Source organism: Tachyglossus aculeatus, chromosome 2 (genome assembly GCF_015852505.1).
Source record: "Tachyglossus aculeatus isolate mTacAcu1 chromosome 2, mTacAcu1.pri, whole genome shotgun sequence".
In the NCBI taxonomy this organism is placed as follows: domain Eukaryota; kingdom Metazoa; phylum Chordata; class Mammalia; order Monotremata; family Tachyglossidae; genus Tachyglossus; species Tachyglossus aculeatus.
In genome coordinates, this window is record NC_052067.1 from 112,714,941 (window position 1) to 112,738,340 (window position 23,400).

Consider the following 23,400-nt stretch of genomic DNA (forward strand, 5'->3'; position numbering starts at 1 on the left):
TGAAGAGCTAAACAATTCAAACAAAATAAAAGTAATTTTAATTGGGTCTGCCACATTTTGAACCAGAAGAAAAGGATAATATTAATTAGTGCTTTGGGCTGGCATTTAATTTGGGCTGCCCTAAGAGTGCCAGGTGTGATTAATAAAGGAAAGGCTTCTCTTTGTATCTCCTGCTTGGTCCACAATTAACTGCTGAAATGCTATGCTTTCATCCCCACCTTGCCACCCTGAGAGTGGTATGTTGGGCCCCTGAAGGGATGATTTCTGCTTTGTGATCAGTTTTCCAAATTGTCAACTGATGTGGGAGCAAGGCTGGCTTTAGAAAGTGAACACTGTAAGTGGTCATCTCAGGATACCTAACAGCAGGGGAGATGGCTCCTGATTCAACTAAGCTGGGTGCATCATTTGGGACATTCAAGATGATCCTCAATGTAGAGTTCTCATCAAGATGGCCACCAGGTCTGCACAGTGCCCCACTCACACCCCATGATGTTTCCTTCAATTCACTTCAGTTGTATTTATTGAGTGCTTACTGTGTACAGAGCACTGTACTAAGCACTTTGAAAGTACAGTTCAGCAGCAGAGACAATCCCTGCCCAATAGTGGGCTCACAGCCTAGTGGCAGTCAGCATTGTTTCATTTTTCAGAAATCCTCTCTTCCTCTTCACCCCTTCTCCTGTAGGCCACAACAATGTTTGTTGGATTTTAAAATGTTTTTATTCCAATGCCACAAATTACAAGAGAAGTACAGTTAAATGGCGTGGGACTGCAGAAGTGATCAGTGGCAGGTGGAGAAGGAAAAGGGCAGTGGGATTGGACAGGGAGGAGGGAGAGGGAATGAGCTGAGGCCCATCAGAGCAGTCAGGGGTTGGGGTGAGTGAAGAAAGAGTGCAGGCAGCCTTAGTCTCAGTCCCAGGCACAGACCTTGGCCCTTGATCTATCCATATGGCCACACTCAAAAGTGTGGCAGCTCATCTGTCTGTGCCTCCCTCTGAAACTGAGTGTCCGCAGTAATAATTGCTGAATACTGTAAGCTCCTTGTGGGCAGGGGATGTGCCTACCAACTCTGTAATATTGGACTCTCCCAATTGCTTAATACATTGCTCTCACACAGTAAAAACTCAATAAATACAATTGATTGATTGATAGTTTGGTTAAGCACTTACTATGTGCCGAGAACTGTACTGAGCACTGAGTAGATACAAGAAGGCAGGTTAGACATAGCCCGTGTCCCACAAGAGCCTCACAGTCTAAGTAAGGGAAAAAATGTTGAATTGCCATTTTACAGATGAGGAAATTGAGACACTGAGAAATTAAGTGACTTTCCCCAGGTCACACAGCAGGGAAGATTGGTTAGGATTAGAACCAAGGTGCTTTGACTCCCAATCCTGTGCTGTTTCTGCTAGGCCACAGTTTGCTCCAGGAAGATCCCGGTGGGTGACTGAACTCAGCACTGTACATTGCAAGTCTGCGTGGCCAGAGAGCCCCTCCTCTCCTGGGTGAATACAAGGCCCTGTGAGGATGTGTGGAGTGGAGTAGCCAGGAGTAGAGCATAACACTATCTATTCCCCAGCCTCACTATTGCCACTCCCTGGAAAGTGCCTGCTTCAACTCCCTGCTGACCCCCAAGATCTTGCCTGACTTTACCTCTCTTTCCGGGGCCCAGTGAGTTGCCTAGGACTTGAACAAATAGGCCCAGGAATTGTTTCCCTCTTCATTGCATTGGAGATCCTTTGTGATGATGTCACACAGTGGGCACCAAATGGCATTACCAGGTCAAGTAAGGTGGGAGCAACAATGGGATTCTTGTTGCACAGCACTTGTGGTCCCGTGTCTGAATATTTTGGCAGCTTTGCAGTGCTTCCCTTGATTACCTGACCAACTCTAAGGGTTTCTGGAGTCCACCCAGGTTGGCAGTGAGATGAACTGGGATGAAAAAAATGTCTTTTAATCCTGTTAACCAGGGTGCTTAGGACAGGCTCAATGGAAAGGTATATTTACTCAACTAGTTGACTAAAGTTGTTTCTGGATGTTATATTTTCCCTGTACAAAATTTTGGTTAAACTGGAAATTTCTATTAGAGAAAGTATGACACTTTCCTACTGTGCCCGTACTATAAATATTTCCTTTTTGGATGGATTTTTCATTATGACTTCCTTTTTTGATCTTTTATAACTATGATTTTGTATTCTCTGAGTCTTGTAAATATTTTGTGCTTGTTTGTTCTTAATGCTTGACAAGAATTAATGGGAAAATTTTGCCCCAGAATAAAAATTTAATTGGAATAGATTCTTGTACAGAAAATGATTTCCAATATTGTATATCACGAATTTTTCTCTATTTGTTTAACATCCATTCATAAAACACACACACTCACAGAACACACACACACACACACACACACACACACACACACACAGAGAACACACCGACACCTGTACATAACAGTGGCCATTTATCAAAGTGATATACTGAGATAAAAGGAAATGTGATTGAGCACATGGAAAAACAGGATCCCTTTTGAAAGGTGGAATGAGTCTTTTTTTAACCTCTTTTTTTAGAATACTTTGTTTTTAAACAAGAAAAACATTAATAGACACTTCCATATATGTGTATTTGCTCATATGCTTGTCAATATGAAAAATATTCCTAAGTGTTTTTGAGTCCTTTGCCGTTTGAAAAAAGTCTCATCATTTTGTAAATCTTTGTTTTATGTGTTCTTTTTTTAAAAAAATGGGACAGTAACAATATTGTGAGGCTTAATATCAAAATATAAATCCTTTCCTTTCAGGATTTGTGGACTTTTCCTTTAGGATATTCATTACCCTCCACAAACAAATATGAAGCTTTTAAAAATACAGAATTTGAATTACTATGTGAAAATAAATCATTATAAAACTATCCTAGAGTGTACTATGCATATAGTGTTTGAGATAAACTATCTACTATTTTGCTTATAGTTTATAAAAACAGTTATCAAAAGCATAGTAAGATGACCCCTAGAAAGTGTTCATCAATACCAAATCATAGTGGTAGTAATAATGGTGTGTATGGAACACTACTAGGCATTTGGCAAGGTGCAACAGAAAGAGGAGACACACGCAGCCCACAAGGAACTCTGTCTAATATCAGAGTTCTAAAAAATTTAAAAATAGAGTAATCAGAATAAATAATTGGATGTAAAATTAAGTAGACACAGATGCCTATGTTCCAAGGAAAGGAATAGATAAATATGTAAGGACTAGAGAAGATGTGACTTGAGTTTTTAACTGGGGACAGCTGCTTGAAGAAGGTGTGAATTTAGTAGGGATTTGAACATTCTAATACAATAAGATTCCAATCACAATCTTCATACTAAAGAAATTCCCTGCAAAACCTTCACAATAAGTAAATATTTGTAGAGACCATTTTGAATTAATATATTTGTTTTAGAATTATTTTTTGAGGGAACATTGAATTTCATTAGTGCAGGACAATGCAGATGGACATGGCAAGTTATATGTCATTCAATACATTTAAAAACAGCGTGAAAGTGAGTTCTGTGAGTGCAAGCATCTGACAGGAAAGTAATCGCATTACACCAATTGGCATATACATTTACTGTGCTGTGTAGTAAGATACGGATAACAGAATGTGACAGTACGTTTCCCTGGCATTTTGACTACTATTTTGAAAAATTCAGTTCTTCACTACCACATTTCTGTTGCCCTAAGGAGAGATAGCATAGACTATATACTTTCAAATGGTAGTTTTTTTTTTCAAAAGATCCAATGGGTGTACATTTATCAATTGCATTTTCTAGAAGACATCATTTAAAGGCCAGGTCACAAAGAGGGTTAGTAATAGTTTGAGTTCCATTTGTCAACTACAGGTATTAAATAAACGGAAAAAGAAAACACTAATGTTAGGAATAGGAATCATGATGATGATGATGAGGAGAAGTAGTAGCAGCATGGTCCAGGGAGAAGCAGCATTGGCTAGTGAAAAGGGCATGGGCCTTTGAGTCAGAGGACCTGATTTTCCTTCAAGATTTTGTAAACTTCAATTATGTCTTTAAGCCACCTTTTTTCAGATGAAAGAGTCCTAATCTTTTCAGTTTCATACTCCATTCCCCCAATAGCTGTTTCCCAGTTTCTGCAATTTTATTTTTCCAGTTCTGTTTTGGCAGTCCTAGAATAAATTGATTAACATTTTCATTCATTCATTCATTCATTCAATCATATTTATTGAGCACTTACTGTGTGCAGAGCACTGTACTAAGTGCTTGGGAAGTACAAGTTGGCAACATATAGAGACGGTCCCTACCCAACAGTGGGCTCACAGTCTAGAAGGGGGAGACAGAGAACAAAACAAAACATATTAACAAAATAAAATAGAATATGTACAAGTAAAATAAATAAATAAATAGAGTAATACATAAATAAATAGAGCAATAAATAAATAGAGTAATAACATTACATTTCATTTCACACAGTATTGCAAGTGAAGATGTTTTACAGGTGTTTTGTACTTTGTAGTTTCTTTGAACTTGCCACTTTCAAGTTTTACTGGATGAATATAGACATGGAGTTGTGAACTTTGGTAAATAATGTGTTGTTCACCCTGTCCGCACTCTTCATTATTATGTAATTTCAATCATTTCCCCTCTTGGCCTTTGTCCTGAAGAGTTCCAATCTTTTCTGCCCCATTCTTGTGTGGAAGCTCCTCCATCACTCTGATCATTTTCATTGCCCTTCTCTGTACCTTTTCCAGCTCCATGATGTCCTTCCTAAGATGAGACAACCAGAGCTGCACGCAATATTACAGGTGCGGACCTACCATGGTTTTTTATAGTGGAAAACTGTGCTTTCTGTTTTATTTTCTATACTTTTCATGATAATGACACACATTTCAGTTACTTGATTGACTTTCTCCTGGTAAAACTGGATCATTGATAAACTGGATCAATGATTTGAAGAACAATGACTCTCGCATATCTTTCCAGAGTCATGACTGAGAGCTGAGAGCAGCTAACCATATGGTTATAGTGTGGATTACTTTTCCTTAGATGTAATACCTTGCAATTAAGGGAAGCAGCATGACCAAATAGCCTGGGAGTCATAAGACCTGGGTTGTAGTCCCAGCACCTCCACTTACTTGCTGCATAAACTTGGGCAAGTCACTTAACCTATCTGTGCCTCAGTTTCCTCAACTGTAAAATGGGGATTCAATATCTGTCCTCTCTCCTACACAGACTGAGAGCCCCACTGTGAGACAGCAACAGTGTCTGAGCTGATTAACTTGCATCTACCCCAGTGCTTAGAACAGGGCCGGGCACATAGGAAGTGCTCAAGAAATATTGTTAACAATGAAGTGCATCTTTTACTTTTTACCCACTTTACCAATTCTAAGTTTTCCTGAGGTTTATTCCACCATTTCACCACTTAGTACACCTTGCACTTAAAAATCTTGGAGATTTTGCTGTGCAACCATTTGATTATTTATAAATATATTACTAAATATTAATGGCAGATTTCCCAAAAGGTTTCTAAGGCCCCAGCCTCAAGTAGAAAATTTTATGGGCATGACATTTTTTAGAAAAATGTAATTTTATGTTATTATTACTAATAAGAATAGATCGATAGCTGTGCATATTGGTCACCTTTAAGTTGTGTCCAAGATCATTTTTAAGAGTTTTGTAATTCAGTAAACCATGAGACAGAGCTGTTTTTATGCCTTGGTAGCCTGGTAGCAAGGTCGCCAATAAAATGGTATAGTTGCAAACAAAACTTGTTTTGTTTCATAGCTACAAGAAAATGTCTGAATAGAGTGTTAGTAAAAGGTGTATTGTGATGAAAGTCTTGGCATTTAGTTCCTTACACCATTAATTACTAGCCTGAATGAGAAATGAAGTGTGGGTAAACTTCAAAATAAGTTGTAATAAACACATTTTTATGAATGCGTATAAAAATGATTTTACAATAATTTCATATTTAATATTGGTTAATTAAGGAGAAGCTATGTGAGTAGGGTCTAAGAGATAGAGAGAAGCAGCGTGGCTCATTGGAAAAGAGCACGGGCTTTGGAGTCAGAGGTCATGGGTTCAAATTCCAGCTCCACCAATTTTCAGCTGTGTGACTTTGGGCAAGTCACTTAACTTCTCTGTGCCTCAGTTACCTCATCTGTAAAATGGGGATTAAGACTGTGAGCCCCCCCATGGAACAACCTGATCACCTTGTAACCTCCCCAGTGCTTAGAACAGTGCTTTGCACATAGTAAGCACTTAACGAATGCCATTATTATTATTATTGTAGAAAAATGATAAATTCAGATCTATTTGTATTTCTGCATACAAAAATTTGGCTGTCTATCCATAAGCGTTTTTTTTTTATCATACTGGTTTTCTATGACAAAATGTACCCCAAGCTTACAATTATTATTTTTTACCATTATTTTTACCAAAACTTTTCAGGCGAAGTCATGTCAAAATTATTTAGACTGTAAGCTCATTGTGGGCAGGGAAATTGTCCACCAACTTTTTTGTACTCTCCCACACCCTTGGAACAGTGCTCTGCACTTAGTAAATATTTATTATACCGTTGATGATGAAAATCCTTATGAAAAAGTAATTCCTTATTTATTTGCATAATTGCTCTATTTCACTATTTGAGAAAATAAAAGACTATTTTTTGCACCACATAATTTTAACAGTGATAGTGGCATGGGCCCAAGGAACAGAAGGAGTTTTCCTTAGGTTAGGATGTGATAATTTCACCGAGCCAGGGAATGGAGAATTCTTGAAATGGGTGTTCATCAGGACAGAAAATAGGTATGGGTCAGAAACAATCATGCAGCACAGGCAAACTCCTCTGACAGGGATGTTTCTTCTATAAAATGGAACCGCTCCTGGTTAGGAAGAGGAAAAGGTTCAGAATGTGGTAATGCAACACAGACAGGCTCACATCAAGAGATGGGGAGTTTCTTCTTTGAAATGGAAGAGCGCTATTCACTGGGTGGTTTTAATTCAATGGGAGCCATTAATTCATTGGGTGCCTCTTGTGTTCAGTATTCCATGACGGATTTTGCTCTATGAAACATTATTCATGCAATATTCCAGAATGATATGATAAATGGGAGTTTTATAATGGCTTCTGATCGATCAGCTCATGTTTTCAATTACTAGGTCATCCAAACATTTTAGAGGGGACAGCTCTGGGGAAGAGGGAAGTGGGACTTCCTGTGAAGCTCCATAGGAGGAAAGGAACCCATACATAGGAAACGGACCAGAAACATGACTGTCCCCAGTTTCCTCTGAAAATGAATTGTGTGTGGGTCAATGTGGAGCTGATCCTTGCATCCAGGGGCAGGGACACCCCAGTCAGTGCCACCGCATCCAGGAATCTCAAAGCCATTGCTGCTGAGAGGGTCTTTGGGTGAAGCCCTTTTCCCTCCTTTCAGAACAAGAAAGCTATTTGAAAAGAAGCAGCGTGACCTAGTGGAAAGTGCTCAGGCATGGGAGTCCAGTGACCTGAGACCTAATCCTGGCTCTGTCCCTTACCAGCTGTGTGACTTCAGGCAAGTCACTTGACTTTTCTGTGCCTCAATTTCCTTATCTTTAAAATCTGTAAAACACTACCTGTTGTCCATGCTACTTAGACTGTGAGCTTTATGTGGGACTAGATTAACTTGTATCTATACCAGGATTTAGAGCAGTGCTGGACACATACTAGCAAGCACTTAAATTCCGTAGTACTACTACTACTAATAATAACTGAAGTGACTCTTTCAGGAAGGTTTCTATGGCCAGAGGTTCATCTCTGTGATGAATATATGTTGCCAATTTGTACTTCCCAAGCGCTTAGTACAGTGCTCTGCACATAGTAAGCACTCAATAAATACGATTGATGATGATGATCTCCCCACTTGTCAACTCCGAGCAGGGAAAGCAGGAAAGCACCTACAGTTCTACGCCACATCCTGGGTGAGGTACCCTCTGGTCCCAGCCCTGGGGCAGGAAGAGAAAATTAAGTGAGAAGCTTCATGTTTGTTTTCTTTTTATTTAAGAAACTGAAAAAAAAAGTCCCCCAGGGCCACAGCAGTCTGAGGCAGGGGAGAACCCCAGACTGGGCTAGCACTGCAGCCACTGCCTGATCCAGCAGGCCACACACTGGGAATGATCACCAGCCATGTGTCAGATTGTGTCATATAATTGGCAGGGGAGGCGGCACCATGTTGTGTCATAATTAAATCCCTTATGGTAAAGATTGGTAGATTTCATATGCAGGCTAGACAAAGTCATCAACCAACCAAATCTGAAATCACCCTGTCATGGACCCTTATGCAACATTTGGAAGAGTAGACGAGGCAAAAATACCAAATGTCCTTTTACCTTTCCTTTCCTTCCCCATATCTTGTTTTTCTCGTTTTTTCTCCTGCATCCTGTTTTGCTGTATTAAGTACTTCTATGATTTTGTGTAATAGCCTGTTTTAATATTACAAAAATTATGCAATTATGCAAGGAAATATAATATGTTACTTCCATTACTTTCCCTTTACTTTCCTTTACCAATATGCTTACTGATCCCTTCAAAATACTCCAGCAGATTAGCATCCCAGGTACTGGGATAATTAGGTCCTACATGGGGCATACAGTATAAGGAGGAGGGAGAACAGGTATTTAACAGATGTCTCTTTTTAGAAATCATTAATTCATTCAATCATATTTATTGAGCATTTACTGCAAATAGAGCACTGTACTAAGCACTTGGAAAGTACAGTTCAGCATTAGAGGCAATCCCTTCCAACAATGGGCTCACAATCTAGAAGAAATGTCAGATTATGTTTTTGTAGGACTCACTAATTCTAAACTTAATTTTAGACTCTGTCACTTTTTTCAGGAACAGAAGTGACCCATTCTATAATTTCTAAAAGTCACTTCTTGAACCTTGTTGACAGATGGGAGTATTTGTTTCTATCACAGTGTTTAGTATAGTGCTTGGCACATAGCACTTAACAAATATATCATTTTTATTATTATTTGAGCAATACCGTTAAGTGGCTGCTTAAACTATTATTTAGGGATAATTGAAAGGATTGCTACAATTTTTCCACAGACTTCCTGAAGAATTTTTTTTGTGGATGCCACCCGGTACGGGTGATGTTTTTTATATTTAGTGTATCGATTTGGTCTAAAACATCCTGTTCAGGTTATTACAGTCTTTTCCAGTCTGACAGTCTGCAGTGTAAAACAGTTTGTTCAGTGTTAAGTTTATGCATTTATTAAATGCTTGAAATACACAAGATACAAGATAAAGAATTAAGATATTATGCTACCTGTCTTACAGTCTAAGTAAGTGCCCCACAAAGGGCACACAATAAGCACAGATATAGAATTCACTGAGTCTCTAGTCAGCCTTCTCCCTCTGATAAATCTGGGGGGAAAAATGTTGGGGGATTTGCTTGGATATCCCATAAAAGGTACTCTGAAAACTTATTTCATTCATTCATTCAATCGCATTTATTGAGCACTTACTGTGTGCAGAGCACTGTACTAAGCACTTGGGAAGTACAAGTCGGCAACACATAGAGACGGTCCCTATCTAACAATGGGCTCACATATTTATTCACAGCTGGTGCATAGTAAGCACTTAAAAAAATACCATTCAACAGCAACCCATAATTTCCTTCTTGTACTTAATCTGCCTCAACTTCATCCCTAAGTAGAATAAAATATTAATTTTTAAAATATTACTTTATCCTTCTGATGACATATTTTACTTCGCTGGTTGCCCATGAGTGATTTCTTTTACTCAAAAGAGGATGATAACAAATAATTTGGTAATTTAAACAGACCTCAGATTTCAATCAATAATGTTAACTGAGCATCCACTGTAGTGTAGTAGTAGTAGAAGGAGCTTTTAATGGAAAGAATATGAGCCTGGAATTCAGTTGGCCTGTGTTCTAATCCCAACTCTGCTTCTTCTCTGCTGTGTGACATTGGCAAGTAAGTCATTTAACCTCATCTTTAAATTGAGGATTAAATAATGTTTCTCCCTCCTACTCATGAGCTCCGTATGGGACAGGGACTACCTTGTATATTGCAGCTGCCCAGTGCTTAATAATGGTAATTGTGGCATTTGTTAGAGAAGCAGCAGGGCTCAGTGGAAAGAGCATGGGCTTCGGAGTCAGAGGTCATGGGTTCAAATCCTGACACCGCCACATGTCTGCTGTGTGACCTTGGGTAAGTCATTTAAATTCTCTGAGCCTCAGTTACCTCATCTGTAAAATGGGGATTAAGACTGTGAGCCCCACATGGGACAACATGATCACCTTGTATCCCCCCCTGCGCTTAGAACAGTGCTCTGCATGTAGTAAGTGCTTAACAAATGCTATTATTATTATTATTATTAAGTACTTGCACTGTACTAAGGTCCAAGATAGATACAAGATAATTAAGTCCCACATGGGTCTTACAGTCTAGGTAGGGTGGAGAATAGGTATTGAGCCCCCATTTTGCCCCAGAGGTAGCTGAGACACAAAGAAGTTAAGTGACTTGCCCATGGTTACACAGCAGGTTAGTGGTGGAACTGAGATTAGAATCCAGGTCCTTTTACTCCCAGGCTCATGATCTTTCAACCAGGCTATCCTGCTTCCAGTAGTGATGATAATAATTATGGTATTTGTTAAGCACTTAGTATGTGCCAAGCACTGTTCTACAGTGCTTTGCACATTATAAGTGCCTAAAGAATATTGCACTACCGTACTTAATAGTAGAAGTAATAGTGTTGAATTCAATTAACTGTCATAAGTGCTTTATAAAAGTACAACAAAAGCACAAAAATCCATTTCCATTCATGGTGCTTATACCCTAGCTGGGGAGACAGAATTGTTGGGTTGATGTAATAGTAATAATAATAATGATGATGATACTTATTAGGTGCTTACTATGTACAAAGCACTGTTCTAAGTGCTGGGGAGGTAACAAGGTGATCAGGTTGTCCCACAGGGGGCTCACAGTCTTAATCCCCATTTTACAGATGAGGTAACTGAGGCACAGAGAAGTTAAGTGACTTGCCCAAAGTCACACAGCTGACAATTGGTGGAGCCAGAATTTGAACCCATGACCTCTGACTTCGAAGCCCAAGCTCTTTCCACTGAGCCATGCTGCTTCCCGCTATGTAACTGGGAGTGTTTGGAATTCATCTGAAAGGCTTGTTGGTTGGAGAAACTGGGATTTTAAGAGGGCATTGAAAGTACCAAGGATTGCAGTCTGGAGAAGGATTTTAGAAGGAAGGGTGTTCCAGGGCACATCAATCACTAAGGTCTAGTCACCCTACTAAATGCTCGAGATGGAACACCAGAAGCAAAAGTGTTAGTCCCTGCCTTAATCAATCAATCAGTAACATTTATTGACTGCTTACTGTGTGCAGAGCCCACAAACTCAGTGCTTGGGAGAGTAGAATATCACAATATGGCAGACACATTCCCTGCCCACAATGAACTTACAGTCCAAGGGGTTTACAGTCTGATAGACTTTTATCTATTTCCACTTTTTATAACCAAGGGTATCATAGTTCCTTTTCCTAAAATCCGGTTTCCTTATGTTTGGTTTTTTTGACCTTCCCTCCCTGATTTTATTATACTGTGATTGTTATTTCAAAGGGGCTTTCCCATGTGATCTTTCTGCATCAAGTTTTGTTCCATTTTTTAGAATTGATCCCGGGACAATATTTTCCATATGGGTTCTAACTGTAGTTGTCAGGTAGAGTGGAGAAAACAAGATTTTGATAGGAAGAAATGTGTATTTCTGGACCCAAAAGCCCCCCTTAATTTCTATTGATCTTTCTGGCATTAAAACAATTTATGTGGGGATACTTGAAATATTACAATATAACCCCTAGTTTTTCCATTTTCTCAATACTGCCTAACATATACTACTACTTTCCTCAATCTGGTTATATGGTCTATTGTACTGTCCTGTACTGCTGTGCTACTGTGGCTTTAGTATATACTCTTACCTGGAAACGTTTTGTATTTTCAGGCTAAATTTGCTGTGTGTGTTGTAACTAAGATACAGTATATACCCTTTAAGCGTTTCCCATCTCTCTCTTTTGCATTTATTTAAAGTATGGCTGCACAGTGTCTCAGTTTTCTTCACCCCACCACCCCCAAAAATAAAAAATGCTATTTATTGCAAGGTTTTCAATAACTGCCTTGCAATTCATATATTGTATTGTCTGGCTTCAGCCGTTAGAGTAGAAATACTATACACACACAGAAATACATTTATGGATACATTAAACTTTGTGTGTGTGTGTGTGTGTGTGTGTGTGTTTGTGCTTCCCTTTTCCCCAAGATTTCCACTTTTCCTTTCTTATGTTTTATTGAATAGTCTAAATTTCCCTTTTCATTCTCCTGTGTTCTACTGACTTCCCACCAAATCTACCCAGCATTTCCATTTCCTAAAGTCTTCAAACCTCTGAATTAGAGGTTATATCAATCTGGTTCTCTTGTTTTTTTCACTCTTTGGCTTTATCCTAGTTTTAAATTCTGTTATCTTTTAATTTTGAATGCCAGAATCCTAAGGTCATTTTAGTCCAAATGAAACTCATTTTCCTTCAACTTTCTACAAAAGTTGCCCACCTTTTAATGTATTTTCCAACCACTTCATTTTCTTTCTTCAAGGAACACATTTCTAAACTTCTGGCTATATTTTCTTTGTACTGTGTACACATATATTGTATATACATTGGGTCCCCAGAAGCACTTATTCACACATTTTGGCCCTTTGTACAATTAAATGTATAGCCTGCTAACCTATAGAAAGCATCACTCCTTAACACAAAGTTAGGGTCATAGTTTGCGGTTAGGTAAGGTTAGCTAAAAACAAGGCTAGCTTTAGATGGCTTTACCAGGCTTTTACCTAGAGTTGTTAGTTCATTTATTGCTTGCTGACTCTTTCATTCATTCATTCATTCAATTGTATTTATTGAGCACTTACTGTGTGCAGAGCACTGTACTAAGCACTTGGGAAGTACAAATTGGCAATATATAGAGACGGTCCTTACCCAACAACAGGTTCACAGTCTAGAAGGGGGAGACAGACAACAAAACAAAACAAGTAGACAGGTTGACACTATCATAATAAACAGAATTATGGGTATATACACATCATTAATAAAATAGAGTAATAAATATGTACAAATATATACAAGTGCTGTGGGGAGGGGAAGGTGTAGGGTAGAGGGAGGAGGGCAATGGGGGGAGGAGGAGGAGAGGAAAAAGGGGGCCTCAGTCTGGGAAGTCATCCTGTAGGAGTTGAGCTCTCAGTAGGGCTTTGAAGGGAGGAAGAGAGCTAGTTTGGCGGATGTGTGGAGGGAGGGCATTCCAGGCCAGAGGTAGGACATGGGCCGGGGGTCGACAGCAGGACAGGTGAGAATGAGGCACATTGAGGAGGTTAGAGGCAGAAGAGCAGAGTGTGCGCACTGGGCTGTGGAAGGAGTAAAGGGAGGTGAGATAGGAGGGGGTGAGGAGATGGAGAGCCTTGAAGCCGAGAGTGAGGAGTTTTTGTTTGGAGGTGAAACTGGCAGGTTTTGGTGACGGATTGGATGTGTGGGGTGAATGAGAGAGCGGAGTTAAGGATGACACCAAGGTTGCGGGCTTGTGAGACAGGAAGGATGGTAGTGCCGTCCACAGTGACGGGAAAGTCAGGGAGAGGACAGGGTTTGGGAGGGAAGATAAGGAGCTCAGTCTTAGACATGTTGAGTTTTAGATGGCGGGTGGACATCCAAATGGAAATGTCCTGAAGGCAGGAAGAGATATGAGCTTGGAGGGAGGGAGAGAGAACAGGGGTGGAGATGTAGATTTGGGTGTCATCAGCATAGAGATGATAGTTGAAGCCATGGGAGAGAATGAGTTCACCAAGGGAGTGAGTATAGATGGAAGAACAGAAAGGGACCAAGAACTGACCCTTGAGGAACCCCTTTCTAGATCACACCAAATAACAAAATGGGAATAATTAACTTAAAGAGTTTCTAAACTTGCAAATTACTGTAATCTTACTTCTTTGTAGAATAACACCAAATATGAATATTTTGGTATTAGGGAAGTTTTTGCAGGGGTGAGTTTTGAAGGAATACAGACCATTCCATATTTAACAGGCATGTTATTGATCAGTACCATGAGCTCTCTTTGAGGTCAGTAACAATTTATCGTTCAGATCATCTCTACAAGCCATGGAACAAGATCAAATACTAGTTGAACAGTTATATACTCTTGATGTTTCAATCTTTTTATTCCTAGATAGGACTTTAATTTTTGACTTTACTTGTGGGTACTTATTTTGCCTTCTAAATATACAATAAGTATATTACATATTACAATTTACAATAAGCATTATCACCTGCTTTAAAACAACTAAGAACAAAGATGTGTTTTCTAACCTAGTCTTAATGTTCTCATTGTCTTCATGTTTTTAGTGCTGATTGTTTATTAGCACAGTCAACACATGAATTATATTTTATGCCTAGTAATACACATTTCAAGAATTTTATCCACACACACCCATATACAGACCACAGTTATGAATAGTCAATACTATGTCTCCTGATGTTCCTTAAAACACGTAAGTCCAGCAATTGAGTAGAAAATAAAGATTTTCTTTTATAATCATGTAGTGTCCAAAAATGCCAAAGCTTATTTAGTGCAGGAACTACTGCCAAGTTTATCTACTGAAAACTAGTTTGTCAACTAATACATATCTATCTAAATTAATTTAAGGGAATTGACAACTTTAGATCCCTCCACAGTAGATTTTTCTCATAAAAATCAGGAATAGGAAATACTATTAAAAAGAATATCATTCAAGCCATTCTTTAAAAAATATATTTTTTGATTTCCAAGTCCTATTGGCTGTACTGATTATGACATATGATGGTGGTGGTGTCTCCTGTTGGGAATATTGACAATCATGAGGACTGAAAACCAGTGAAAGGAATTTATTACAGTGATAGATGTATGTACAGCGTCATCAACACTGCATCATCTCCTACTCATTTTATTCTCTTTGGGGCATTGAGTGCACTGACTAAGTAGAAGGTTGTGAGTGCAGTATACTGCAAAGTATATGCTCAGGTTTGTTGGGGGGTTTTTCTGTTGTTTTATGTGTAGGATCTATTTGCTGCCCAGAATGAACATAACATAGTATTAATGCCGTGCCATTACACTGACATATTTGTCTTGGTTGCCACTGAAGTATTCCTTCACCCACATTTGCCAGCATTTTTTTTTTTAGGATTGCTGCTGGATCTGTGCACCTCATAGGTCACTTTTGGCAATCTTTCACCATTGGTCCTAGCAGGCATTAGTAGTCTATTTGTGCAGCCCAGTTCTAGAACCCAGATCTTCTGATTCCTGGACAATACAAAAAGTTGGCATTCCCTAGCACAAATAGCTTAAAATCTAGAGAGGGAGACAGACATTAATATGAATAAATTATGGATACATACGTAAGTACTGTGGGGATTTGGGTGGGGTGAATTTTAAGTGTTCAAATCCAAGTACATCTGCTCTGTCATCCTTAGCAACAGCTTCTCAATAGGAGTTCTCCTACCTCCTTTTGAAATCTGTTCCACTTGCATTGACCTTATCACTTTTGCACAATCTTACCTTCCTGACCACCATCTTTAACAGCCACTTTCCAGAAGTTCTTTCCCCTATGCTTTCAAAAATGCCCATGTATTTCCTATCCTAAAACACCCTCCCTTGACCCCATCTCCAACTCTCTTCCCAAACTCCTCGAACAAGTTGCTTACACTCAGTGCCTCCACTTCCATCCTCTGATTCTCACCTTGACCCTCTAGAATTTGGATTCCTCTCTTTCTCTCTTCGCTCCCTCCCACCCCCAACTCCACTGAAACTGCTCTCTGTGAGGCTCTGTGGAGTGGTGTTAATCCAAACACTTATCCTGTCCCACCTTGATTACTGTACCAGCCTAGTTGCTGACCTCCCTGCCTCCTGTTTCTCCCTACTCCAGTCCATAGTTCTCTTTGCTGCCTGGATCATTTTTCTACAAAAACAGTCAGTCCATGTATCCCCACTCCTCAAGAATCTCTAGTTGTTGCCCATCCACCTCCACATCAAACAGAAACATCTTACAATCAACTTTAAAGTTCTCAATCATCTTGCCCCCTCTTACCTCACTTTGGTACTCTCCTACTACAACCCAGCACACACACTTTGCTCCTCTAATGCCACCCTACTCACTGTAACTTGATCACATCTATCTCACTGTCAACTTCTCGCCCTCTCATTCCTCTGGCTTGGAATGCCCCTCTTCATATCTGACAGACATTATTCTCTCCATCTTTAAAGCCTTATTGAGGGTACTCACCTTCCCTGACTAAGCCCTCTCTTCCTTTTCTTCCACTCCTTTTGCATTGCCCAGGCTTGTTCTTTTATGCATTCCCCCACCCCAGCCACACAGCACTTACATATATATCGGTAATTTATGTATTTATGTTATAGTCTGTCTCCCCCGCTAGACTGTAAGCTCATTGTGTTCAGGGAATGTGTCTGTTACATTGTTAAACTGTACTGTCACAAGCAAATAGTACAGTGCTCTGCACACAGTAAGTGCTTGATAAATTCATTCATTCATTCAGTTGTATTTATTTAGCGCTTACTGTGTGCAGAGCACTGTACTAAGCGCTTGGAAAGTACAATTCAGCAACATATAGAAACAGTCCCTACCCAACAATGGGCTCACAGACTAGAAGAAGGAGACATATGATTGACCTATCCTTTCTAAATCCTATGAACTTGTGTTTAGGAAAATTGGTTTCAATGCTAGAATACTGACTTCACTCCAAGACTTATTTGTGTCTTCCATAAGACAATACTTCATAAGTAAAACTAATGGTATTGTTTATGCAAAAGCATATGGGGAGTCAAGGTCTATGGACCTTGATGAATTTATCAAGCGCTTACTGTGTGCAGAGCACTGTACTATGTGCTTGTGACAGTACAGTTTAACAATGTAACAGACACATTCCCTGAACACAGTGAGCTTACAGTCTAGTGGGGGAGACAGACATACATAAATACATAAAGACAGACATAAATACATAAATTACAGATATATATATATATATATATATATATATATATATATGTAAGTGCTGTGTGGCTGGGGTGGGGGAATGCATAAAATGTATAGAGTAGTGCTGTAAATTTTAGTTCAGCATGGAACTTCATGCCATGTCATCACTACACACTATTTCAGTCCTGTGAGAATGTGGCTCACTTATGTTTGAATGACCAATGAGAAGGAATAATTTAAGTGTGTTTACTCACTCGCAGTTATTTTATTGAAGTGCTTATCACCTTAACAAGGGCTTTGTCTTGTCATGTTTAATATAATTAGCTATGCTAAAGAACAGAGGGTGAGAAACTCTGTGGTAGTGAATACATCTTGGTAAGACTGCAGATTGCAAAGCAATTTTTCGTTTCATTTCACTGGAAAATTATTATCTAGATGAGATATTTATATCCCACACAGAATATCAACATAAGAAAATACATCATTATAATGAAAATATAATGAATAATAAAAATAATGAAAAATTTAAAAAGTTCTAATATTTTATTTATGAAAAACTAGCACATGTAAAGATCACCTTATTAAAATTTCAAGTAAAAATATAGAATCCTGTAGCTTGGGGAGTTGTAGAAAAAACTCAATATTCAATATTCTTAAAGTTTCTAAATATGGCTATATACATAGTTTATTATTAATTCTTCAAATCTTATACACATGTAATGCTAATGGTGAAAAGAACAAAGTAACTAATATTAATTCATTAATATAATAAAAATATGCAAAAGATTTAAAAATGAAAGTGCATCTGAAATCTATTAAAGCTGACCAGGGTGAGACTAGTGATCAATTTGTGAGGTGAGACTAGTGATCAATTTGTGACCAAAGATGAAAAGAAAGTCCCCTCCATTTCCCCCAACCTTCACCAAAATAAAACCTTCAGGAAGCAGCATGGTTTAGTAGATAGAGCACAGGCCTGGGGTCCAAAGGTCATGGGTTCTAATCCCAGCTCTTCCACATGTCTGCTATGTGACCCTAGGCAAGTCACTTCACTTCTCTGGGCCTCAGTTACCTCATCTGTAAAACGGGGATTGAGACTGTGAGCCCCATGTGAGACAGGGACTGTGTCCAACCTGATCTGCTTGTATCCACCCCAGTGCTTAGTACAGTGCTTGGCACATAGTTAAGTGCTTAACAAATATCATATTATTATTATTACTATTAGTATATTGTAAGTTCCCTTGAGTAGTCCTTAAGCTCCTATTTTAATAACTCTATTGGACTAAGTGCTTAATATAGTGTTTTGAACACAGTAAGTGCTTGGTACAAGTACTTCCCTTGCCATATGCTGTTGAAGTGGTTTACTATTGCCTTCTTCCCCAGTAAATTTTAGTACCCACCCTTGACCATCTCTCATACCACTTCTGCCCAGCACAGGTGAGTTTGGACTCATAGCAGATTGTCTTCCACTCACTAGACACCAACCAAGCTAGGAATATGATGGGTATGCCGCTGCTTGACTCTCCCTCCCATAGCCAAGATTGGTAGAGTACTGGAAACTCTCCAGGTGCAATCCTGGAGAGTAACTAATACAGAATGAATAATGCAAATCATATGTAGGATTTTAACAACACGTCTTTCAGTCACATGGACGATATTTCATTTGAAATACAAGTAGCTTTGAGGAGCCTATCTGAAAGTCTCTCAAGAGATACTTTGACCTTATTTATCTAGTTTTCTGCTTCCTTGTCTATGGTGACTGTTGAATCATTGATGGATGTGCTGCCTAGGTAACAGAATTCTGTGATGGCATTTTGTTTTCTTTGGTCAATATTTATATTTAGTTTTAAGTATGAATTCCAGAGTGTTAGCTGAAAATCCTTGAGTTCTCTGTGCAATAAGCACTTAGTACAGTGCTCTGCACACAGTAAGGGCTCAATAAATACGATTGATTGAATGAATGAATGTTACGGTTTAGTTGATGAGATGCCACTGCTTTGGTCAGCGTCCTATATATATATATATATATATATATATATATATGTGTGTGTGTGTGTGTGTGTATATATATATATATTGTGTGTGTGTCCTATATATATGTATAATTTTTTTTGCTAAGTAAGCAGAAGATAGTGTTTGTGGTCACAAGATATTGTTTGGCACATTCACTCAGGAAGAGTAGGCCCCTGCGGTTGAGTTTATAAAAAGACCTAAAGTCTGTCTACCAGGTTTAAGGAATAATTAACAACTCACATTGAAATTGCCCATTATAATTAGTTTCTCTGATGTTATCATTCCTGCAGTGAGTTTATCCAAATCTTTTAAAAATGTTCTTTTTCATCATCATGGTTTGTCATTGTGGGAGCTTATGCATTGATGATAATGGCAGAGTTTGTTAGTTTTCAGAGCAAATATATGATTACTTTTACTTTGGGGAGATTTGGATAGTCCAGGATTAGTTATGATTTCATATCCAGCCATGATAGTTGACTTTGAGAAAGGTCTCCCCCAAGGACATTATATCTAGTGCCTATGGATGATAAAATTCAGTGGATAAAATATCATTCATCTGAAATGTGATTATTATTCCTCCTGTCACATTTCTTCATCTAGCTCTTGTTCAAGCTTGATTGTTAAGTGAAGCTTATTAAAACAATTATGAAGGCAAGACAGGAGCTCATGTTCAAGGCAGGTGTTCATATGGGTAGCTCTTTTCCCTACCTGATTGTTAAATACAGCTTATTAAATCACTTCTGAAGATATGAAGTGATCATATGGGTACTATGAATCCTTTTGCTTTATTGAAAGCACATCTCCTCCAAGAGGCCTTCCCTGACTAAGCCCTCATTTCCTGTCCCCCGCTCTCTTCTGAGTCACCCTTGGACTTGAATTTGCACCCTTTATTCATCCCTCCCTCAGCCCCACAGCAATTATGTACATATCTGTAATTTGTTTATTTATATTAATGTCTGCTTCAACCTTTAGACTATAAGCTTTTTGTGAACAGGGAACATGTCTACCAACTCTGTTATATTGTACTCTCCCAAACACTTAGTGCTTGCACTTAGTAAGCCTGAATCATTTTTTTTCTTTAGAAGGACGATTAGGCAGATTTTAGGCTTCAGTTTTGTGGAAAGGAAGTGAGTAGTATATAACCAACCCCAAATAAGGTTTGCTTTCAATAGATTGGGTTTGCTCTGTTCTTAGTTTGAAAAGATCTTTCAGAATTCTGTAAATATTGGCATTTATAGAAATATAATATTGAAAATACTGGCAATTTCTACTATAAATTTCTAATTCTTGCTAAAATTGCCAGGTAAGCTGCTTCAAGACATAATAACAGAGATTTAAATAACTTTGGATTTCTTGTATTCATGTTGTTACCTTTTTATATGCTTATTACTACAACATCAAAGCCTCCACAGAAACTGCCCTCTCTTGTCACAAATGACTTCCTTGCCAAATCCAATCCTAATCCTCTTCTACCTCAAAGCTGCCTTTGACACTGTGAACTACCTACCCCCTTTCTTGGGAATATTATTTAACTTTGGCTTCACTGACATAGTCACCTCCTGGCTCTCCTCCTATCTTTCTGGCTGCTCATTCTCAGTTTCTTTAGCAGGTTCCTCCTCAGCCTCCCATCCTCTAAGTCTGGGAGTCCCTCAAGGCTCAGTTCTGGGTCGCCTCCTATTCTCCATCTACATTCACTCCAAATTGGAGAACTCATTCACTGCTACAGCTACAACTAGCATCTGTAAGTGGATGATTCCCAAATATACCTCGTCAGTCCTGTCTTCTTTCTTTCTCTGTAGTCTCACATTTTCTCCTGCCTTTAGGATATCGCTTCATGGATATCCCACTGACACCTCAAACTTAAAGTGTCCAACACATAACTCTTCCTCTTTCCACCCAAACCCAGTCCTCTCCTTGTCTTTCCCATTGCTGGAGACACATCACTATCCTCCCTGTATCCCAAGCCTGTAACTTGGCATTATCCTTAACCCATCTCTTCATTCAACTAAGCTGATCCAAGCGCTAATTTTATCGTGCCTTCATTACTGTACCAGCCTCTTTGTTGAAATCCCTTCCTCTTATCTCTCCCCACTCCAGTCCTTACTTCATTCTGCTGCCCACAGCATTTTTCTAAAAAAAGAAAAATTCAGTCTGTTACCCCACTCCTCAAGAACTTTAAATTGTTGTCCATCCATCTCTACATGAAACAGAAACTCTTTTCTCTTGGCTTCTCTCCCCCTTTTAGACTGTGAGCCCACTGTTGGGTAGGGACTGTCTCTATGTGATGCCAATTTGTACTTCCCAAGCGCTTAGTACAGTGCTCTGCACATAGTAAGCGCTCAATAAATACGATTGATTGATTGATTGATTTAAACAACTTGAATTAGCTCATCTCCTCCTACCTTACCTAGCTAATTTCCTACTTCAACCCAGCCTACCCTCCTTGCCCCCTCAAAGCCAGCTTGCTCTTTTACCTCAATCTCATCTGTTTTACCGCTGACTCTTGCCCATGTCCTATGCCTGGCCTGGGACTCTGTTTATTGTATGTCTCCCCCTTCTAGACTGTGAGCCCGTTGTTGGGTAGTGACCGTCTCTATATGTTGCTGACTTGTACTTTCTAAATGCTTAGTACAGTGCTCTGCACACAGCAAGCGCTCAATAAATGATTGAATGAATGAATAAATGAATGACTCCATCCCCCCTTGGATCATTAAATCATTCAATCAATCAGTGGTATTTATTGCATATTTACTATGTTCAGAGCACTGTTCTAAGCACTTGGGAGAGTGCAATACAACAGAATTAGTAGATACATTCCTTACCTATAACGAATATACAGTCTCTAGAGGGGGAAACAGGCCAACACTCTCCCCACCTCAAAGACTCCTCCAATCATATCTCCTCCAAGAGACCTTCCCTAACTGAGCCCTCATCTCCTCTCTCTCTCCTTTTCTGTATCACCTATGCACTTGGATCTGAACACTTTAAGTACTTTAAGCACCCTACTCTCTCTCCTTCGGCACATATGCACCTATCCATAATTTATTTTAAATATCTGTCTCCCCATCTAGACTATAAGCTCCTTATCGCCGAGGAATGTGTCTACCAACTGTGTTGTATTTTACCATCCCAAGCGCTTTGTACAGTGCTCTGCACACAGTAAGCACTCAATCAATATGATTGATGATTGATGATGCTCTGTGCACAGTAAGCACTCAATAAATACCATTGATTGATTGACTGATTTTAAAAGTAAACTACACAAGTGATATGCTGGTCTAGAAGCCTGGCCCTGCTGCCATTGTTGCCTGGCATGTGGCATATCATCTGAGATCTATCACTTAGTGTTGTATTAATCTATGAAACACCTGAGTGGGCTATAGAGATGAGTGATTATTTCCTGCTTTGCTAGACATATAATTAGATGCTGTGATAGATTATGTTGGTGATGAAGGGGAATTGGAAATCTCAAAGAAAAATGTGAAGAGATAAAAGTGGACTTTTTATTTGGACTTTGGCATTTCTACTTCAATCAATCAATCAATCATATTTATTGAGTGCTTACTATGTGCAGAGCACTGTACTAAGCACTTGGGAAGTACAAATTGGCAACATATAGAGACAGTCCCTACCCAACAGTGGGCTCACAGTCTAAAAGAAAAAAATTCTGATTTTAAGATACAAACGTCAGTGTTAAGAAGAATTGCTCAGTTTAAAGCTATTCACAAAGCAAAAATTAAACTGTTTTTGTTGACAACTCATGAAACAGAGAAAATGTTCCTACAAATCTTGTGCTGCAGAAGCACAGCAACAAAACTTTAGAACTTCTCCACTGATTCCTGCTCCATTTTTGTTAATAGCCAAGAAAGAAATACAGTGTTAACATCTGCCCACCAGAACAGTTAAGTTTGTTTTACAATTTCAGGTTCCTGATACATATTTGAAGTTGTTAGCTAAAATCATATGCATCATATCCGTTATATAAATATGTGGATTCCCTTGGCACAAGATTATTTTGAAGCTAAGCGGAAGGAAGGCTTTTATGCTTTTTAACACATACCCTTGATAGTAACAAATTTCATCTTTCATCCATCATTGCAGTGCACAGAGTGGTGATCCCGGCTATTAAGTTAAACTGCTGATTTGTATCTTTTTGATAACTAGCACACCAGAGAGCTAAGGAGGAACTAATTCAAGACACTTGGACTGAAACATTAATACTGTTTACCAAAACATACTAAAAATAACTTATGTATAACTTTAATTTATACAACTATTTAATGTAGTTTTGTACTCTCCTAAGTGCTTAGTAT

The 23,400-nt window shown here is 38.9% G+C and overlaps 1 protein-coding gene across 1 annotated transcript in view; it reads left to right on the forward strand.

Annotated features, from left to right (window-relative positions):
* The window catches only part of PCDH17 (protocadherin 17), a 154,160-nt gene that overhangs the window by 115,295 nt on the left and 15,465 nt on the right, over positions 1 to 23,400 (forward strand). The window lies entirely within an intron of this gene.